The 6,654-nt window shown below is 45.1% G+C and overlaps 1 protein-coding gene across 1 annotated transcript in view; it reads left to right on the top strand.

Moving 5' to 3' along the window:
* Positions 1 to 6: 6 nt before the first annotated feature.
* FKBP1B (FK506 binding protein 1B) overlaps positions 7 to 6,654 on the top strand; it is a 61,248-nt gene continuing 54,600 nt past the window's right edge. The window contains exons 1-2 of the mRNA XM_019537328.1: positions 7 to 25; positions 3,698 to 3,745. The gene's annotated coding sequence lies outside the window, so the exon portion shown is untranslated. The remainder of the gene's footprint in view (positions 26 to 3,697; positions 3,746 to 6,654) is intronic.

The raw sequence follows: 6,654 nt of genomic DNA, 5'->3' as shown, positions 1-6,654 counted from the left end.
GTGGAGACCATCTCCCCGGGAGACGGTACCGTGCAGGGGCAGGGGCAGGGGCAGGACGTGGGAGCACTTGGAGCAGGGGCTGCCCCGGGTGGGGGGGCACTCGCTGGTGAGAGGGCAGCCGCAGCAGCCGGGGCTGCAGGGGAGACAGGTGGGTGGGCGCACTCCTGGCTGCGGCTGCGGCAGGGTCTGTGGGTGCGAGCGGGGGCTGCCCCTTGCCTTGCCAGCGGGCCGGCCTGTCTCAATGGCATTTGCTGAAAGCTGCATGAATCCAAGTGTGGCGAAGTCATGTACAAGGGGTAACAAGAGCAAATGCCAGTGCAGTCTGCTTCCCCGCCTGGCGCGCCGGAGCCCCCAGGCAGCAGCCAGTGCCGGCTGGCTTCCCAAGCCCATGCTGGTGGAGGCATCCTTGGGGCAGCAGCAGCAAGACAGCTTTTAGGGCACTTGTCCACTGACACCACTCCTGTTTCCATGTTACACTTTTCCATCTTACAGCTGACTCCCGTGGAGAAAGCCTGGGAATGAATGTGAGGCACAATTGCAGAGTAGTGCGAGTAGCAGTGACCGAAGTGAGCCTTTCACATGCAGACTCCCAGAGTTTCCTAAATGTGTTTCCAAAGCTTTTCATGAACCCTTGGCCAGGTATGGCATCAATGTTTGGCGCAGCAGCAGCATTTTGACAGGCCTGGCCGTTTCTCCCAGGTTTGCAATGGGCAGCTCAGGTTTAGACAGACCGTTAATCTTCATTTATAAGACCACTTTTTCACAACCAAGTCACGGCTGCTCTGCTCTGGGCATGTGGCATCCCCATACTACCTCTGACGATAAATACCATTGCTAATATACAGCCATATGAAGGGGCCAGCTTCATCCTTAGATTACCTTTCTTGGCTTGAGCTCTTTTCCACTCTTCATTTCTTCTTCTGCTGTCATTGTTTAGCTTTGAGGGCCAAATGGTGCTCCCACTTGCCCTACATTTGGGGGATCTCCATACATAGAAGAAGGGCAGCTATTGTCAGTGCTGCTGGGGATGGAATTTAGTCCTGGAATTGTATTATTTGCCTGTGCAGTATACAGAGATGTGCTAACTATGGAAGATGCTGTTCAAATTAAGGTTATAAATGTCTTTTCTTTGGTTTGTAAATCTTCATCTAAACTGCTTGATTTGAACAGTGTCATCAAACCACAATTAGTATGTACTGTTGTCCCAGGTTTACTCAACAGTAATTCAGCCCTCATGCAAACTGATACAGGTCCACTGAATTTATTAGCATAACACCTACTTTACTAATGTGGAATTTGGGTCAGAGATGACTGATGCCATATTCCTTCTGATTTAATTCTGAATCTAATAGCATATCCTTTGCCTGGGGCCTGTTGTGGGTGGCAGTAGCATTAGCTATGGCTACCAAGATCACAGCCCCATTGTTCTAGGCGTTGTACAAATAAATTGTAAGAAGCAGTTGCTGCCATTTCCCAGTCTAAACAGAGTAGGCAGTTTGTAAAAGGTTTGGAAACCTCTTCACTACTTATGGCTATATGTTAGGAATCTCTGGTTGACTTACCTACTGTCTCTTCTGCCCTCCTCCTACTGTTTGTTTCTGCTGTACAACTGTGCATCTCAGATCATACCTGATAATAAAGCATGCCATGTTAGCACACGAAACTCAGACAGAAGAGACAGCAGAAGGCCATCATGGAGGATGGCTCAGGATCCTGCTTTAATATCCAACTTCTGAAGCTCCTGCCTGGGTTGTTTCTCCACTAGTACATCCCATCTCATATACTGCAGATCAGTTCTGCTGAGCCTGGGTCCTGTGCCTGCCCAATCAGTTCTGCAAATCAGTGGTATCTGTTTTGATCTGCTGCTACTTGGAAAGTTTTGGATGTGTCCTGGAAAATGTCCCTGCACCTTTATATGCCTGTCGAAGCCTGGTGGCAGAACCTAGGGTGGATGAGAAACTCTCAGCAACAGCAAGTGCTTCATTCAAACACTCTCTTATGCCTAGTGTCAGAACAAGGGGCAATAACCATTGTTACAGAGGGGCTTCCAAGAGCTCCTTTCAGGATATCAGTGGCATACTGCCTCAAGGCTGCCAATTTAAAAAATGCATTTGTATTGTATAAGAAAGGATTTTGGGGAAGCTTTCCCATTTACTAATTGCATGTGTTCTCATAATGTGATGTTAAATATGTGGCATTTGAATTATGAATACTAACAGTGAACTTTACCACTATCTCAGAGTTTGATTTTGTTTGTAAGTGCCAGCAAAATGGCTCAGAGAAATTTAAGATCATGATCTGTCCATTATGCTTTTAGAGAATCCCCTTGCAACAACAGGATATAGTCCATTGATGGGGAACATCTAATGTTACAGTTAGTGTAAAATATGTTATACTTGTATGAAAGGAAAAGGCAATATTATTATGAGAAAATATTAGTGTAACCCGGGTGGTACTCCAAAAGGTACCCCCTCTCCAATTGAAAGGATCAAAGCAGGTGCACAAGCACTGTGGGAGGTGTAGGGACTCTCCTTTCCCTATAGAGCAGAGCCAGACCACCAATGGGGACTTAACCATATACCTTTTAATACTGGGAACATAACAGGCATAAATCAGAGGGTATAGTGGACACTACAGTGCCCAAGGGGGCAGGATTCAACAAAGGTTAGACACTTACAATCATTGACAAAAAACAGGGTTAACAAAATATCAAAACACAAACAGCAGAACAAACAATACGGGTTGGTGAAAAGGCACAAAATGCAAAATGTCAAATGACAAGGAAATATAGAGCCTTGGTACCTGGAGGGGGAGAAAACACAATGGCCCCTTTCCACTGCAAGAAGATTCACTTTTTGTTAGCTCACTTACCCCAAGTCACCACAGCTGGGATTTGAGCCCAAATCTCCCATGTGGTCAGCAGGAACATTGCTGTATAGCCACCACTGTACCAGCCTGCTAGGGGTCTTGACCTTCTGGAGCCCTGGCCTCACATTGAGCTGTCTGGCCTCTGACTGGAGGAGCTGAGAGCAGAGCTGGGAACCTCTCAGGCCGATGCTCAGATCCTTCCTGGAGCTGGGGGAGCCTCTCCTGCTGGCTGCAGCCTCTCCTAGGGGATCCTGGAGCCCAGTGGGGAGCCTCTCCTGCTGGCCGCATGCCGCGCTGATGAGGGTCCCACTGCTGCCTGCAGGTCCTGCTCTTTCAGGCTCTTCCAGGGCACTGCTCCTACCCCGCTGGCTCAGCTCTGTGAAGCTCCTTCCTTGTTGTCCTTCACTGGTCTCTCCCCTGAGTCAGCCCATGCTGCCCCTTTTATCCCCCTCCAGGTGACCCCAGGGGCCAGTCGGGACAAGGGGGGGGTGAGTCTCTCGGGCCCGATTGGTGAGGAAAGGGAATCCCAAGTCCTCCAATCATCTTTTGCCCTTTCAAAACCCCTGGGCTAGGTCACTGCTGGCTAGCCCATCATGCTAGTATTATTCCCAAAACTAAACACGGATCATAATGGGAACTCTCTCTCCTAAGCCATAGTTACCTATTTCCCTTCTGGATATTGGCCGTTTGGATAAAATGTCAGTCAGACCTAAACCAGCCCTGGATTTAGTCCCCAACCTAGTCTCTTCGTCCCATTCATTCTAAAAGCTGATCATGAGCAGGCATGCTACCAAAGATTTTTTTTAAATAGATTTTATATTTTCAACAGGGAGGACATTTCCAAAGAAGGGTCAGACATGCGTGGTGCACTACACAGGTAAGCATGTTCTGTATGTTCTGTCCAAACTGTTTTGCATTTTAGGAGTCACTGGTCATTTCAAATTGGATTATTTTATTTTTTTTCTTCTCCTGCGCCTCTATAAGTCTTTGTTTCATTGTTGACACTTTTCTGATGAATCTTCTGAAGGTGTGGCTCCCTACAAGCAGTTCGAACTACAATACCTATGGGCAGTTCCTATTAAGTTTACTAAATGTAGTGTTTAAGATTGTACAGCTCACTCTGCTACAACAGGCAGTCAAGTTAAATGCAAAACGTGTAGCACAATGAAGAATCAGGGCATGTATCTCTCCAACCTCAGACCCTGACATTATTAATGATCTGTTTGATAGTCTTCCTCTTGATTTTGCATGTTGTGAAACCAGCTATCCTGTGTATTTCCATGGCAGTTACACAACCAAGCAATGTCAATATAAATCCCCCTGGTAGTGGGAAGTTAATCAGTCTCTTTTAGAAATTCTTAGGATTGGATCCTAAGATGGAGTAAATCAATAGAGCTCCATTGACTTCAGTGGAACTAGACAAGTTTACTCCAGTTTAGCACCTGAGGCTTTATTTAAACAGAATTAATGATAATGTCTGTCACTCTCTCTTTTTCTTTCCCCTTCATATTTCCTGGTTTCCACGTTACCAAATATACTTTGTATTCTTTAGTTCTGACAAAAGGGTCGCAGTGATGAGGGCTATGGTTGCCATTGTGGTGACTTGAAAATGTTCCCAAAAGCTGTCAGATCCTTTTAATGCTTTTGTAACAAAAATCTGCTGCATCATGGGCAGGGGATCAGTAGTTTATTGGAATATGCTTGATTTATCATGTTGCAAAAGTCAAATAATTTCCATTTAACACAACACAAATTTCCATGGAACGTGACTGTGTAGCTCTGCCGCAAAGAGAACAGTTTTCTGCGTATTTTCCCTGGGCTCAAATCAACCTGCCCCTAAAAAGACACTGCCGTAATAGTGGTCAATAATCTATAGATATTTGGCTATATTCTCAAAGAGACATATTCATCCAAAGGATCTCTCTTGAATGCTCTGTACTTGCACCAATCCCACTAGTTGAGAATCTGGCCTTTATGCCTTGACATTTCCAGGGCTACGTGTATGTTCATTCAAGTTAGAAGTATTTTGTACCAATGCAAAGGCAAAAAGTACTGTATTAATCCCATCTTACCCTCAGTAGTAAGCAGTACATACAAACACTCATTGGCTTCTGTTTGAAATGTACATGTGTATCGGGGAATGGATGGGGGTAGAATTAGGCCCTAGGCAAGGAATTTAATCAAAATTCTTTGTCTCAAGAACCCGTGGAGATGGTATTGGAATAGGACAGTGAAAATTGCAATTAAAGCTAGCATTAATAAGAAATGGTATCAGAGCAGACATTATAATTAAGTTCTAAATTATAGCAAGCCAAAACTTGCCTAACTGTAAGGAACTTAAATGTTTTACAAAGCCTGTTTCCAAGATATCTTGTACTTTAGGTGCGATGTCTGTTCATGTAGCAGTTATTGCCAATGTTTCTGTGTTTCTTTAGTAAAAGTCACCATATCTTTACATTGCGATAACTTGAAATGATGAAAATCTTTTATTTCTGTAATGATCTTAGTGATAGCTGAGACCCTATGATAGTCTATCTTGAGTCTTTTCTGTTTACTTCAGTGAATCTTAATTGCAAAAAGTGGCTTGATTCTTCAGTATGGAACATGAACTTATGACATCCTTGAGGCATAATTTGCAAACACAATTCTCTGATAAAGCCAGCACAATTTTCACTCCTAGACATTTGCAATAGATCATTTATACTATAGATCATTTCCTACATTAACAGAACGATCAATTATATATTATTGTTACCATCTTACTACTTGTCCTTGGACAAGTGTCTCACTTCCTGCTTTTGAAATTTAAAAGAAATGGGGATAAACCTAAATAATGTTTTGCAAAGTGCTTTGAGATTTTCAGATAAAAGAGGCTATTAAAGAAAAAAATATAGCTGATGGAAAATGTGTATAGATTTTAAAGAAAAATGTGATGGCTTTAACAATTAAGGCTAGGTACAGGCATTGTGCAGTAAGCACGCAGAAAGCTCTCTACAGCCGTAGCTGAACAGATGTTCACGGCACATAGAATGCTTTGAAAATGGTGGATCCTGCTTTCAGTGAACCCTGAATGGATGTGCTATGAGACTAAAGTGCTTTAGGTTAGAGTGCTTTATTACACATCTGTACTAGATCCTGTCGCAAGTCAAGGTAGGTTTCATTTTGTTGGCATCCCAGGGGTCCATTGCTGAGCAGCTTGCAGCCTTAGCTTGCTGCTCTCCAACTCTGGGAGAGCCTCTGCCCTGGTCTCTCACAGAGAGAAGACAAAAAAGGCTCCATCTCCTTCCTGTGCAGCCAGGCAAGCAGGGAGAGAGGTAGGAAATGGAGCCTCCCTGCTGTGCAGGGCTCCCCCTTGCTTGCTGGCTTGGATCTTGGGAGGTGCTGGACTGGGCCTGTGCAGCAAGGGGGCTCCATTCACCCCTTTCCACCTTACCTATGCCAGCCTCCTAACAGCTGCAGCTCAGAACCCTGCTCAGCTTTTTGCTGTGCTGGAAACTGGTGGCGGGCAGGGGGGGTAGGGAATGGAGTGCCCCTGTTGCATGGACCCACCTTAGATTCATAGATTCATAGACATTAGGGCTGGAAGGGACCTCAGAAGATCATGAGTCCAGCCCCCTGCCCAAGGGGCAGGAAGTCAGCAGGGGTTATAGGATCCCAGGAAGATATACATCCAAATGTCTCTTGAAGGCATTCAAAGTATGCTGGCTGGGAAATTGGCTTCGTGGTCGGACCCAGAGGGTTGTGATTGATGGCAGTCACTCATCGTGGTGCCCTGTGACCAGTGGG

This window comes from Crocodylus porosus, unplaced genomic scaffold (assembly GCF_001723895.1).
Source record: "Crocodylus porosus isolate Cpor-Errol unplaced genomic scaffold, CroPor_comp1, whole genome shotgun sequence".
In the NCBI taxonomy this organism is placed as follows: Eukaryota; Metazoa; Chordata; order Crocodylia; family Crocodylidae; genus Crocodylus; species Crocodylus porosus.
This window is presented reverse-complemented; position numbering and strand designations above follow the sequence as displayed.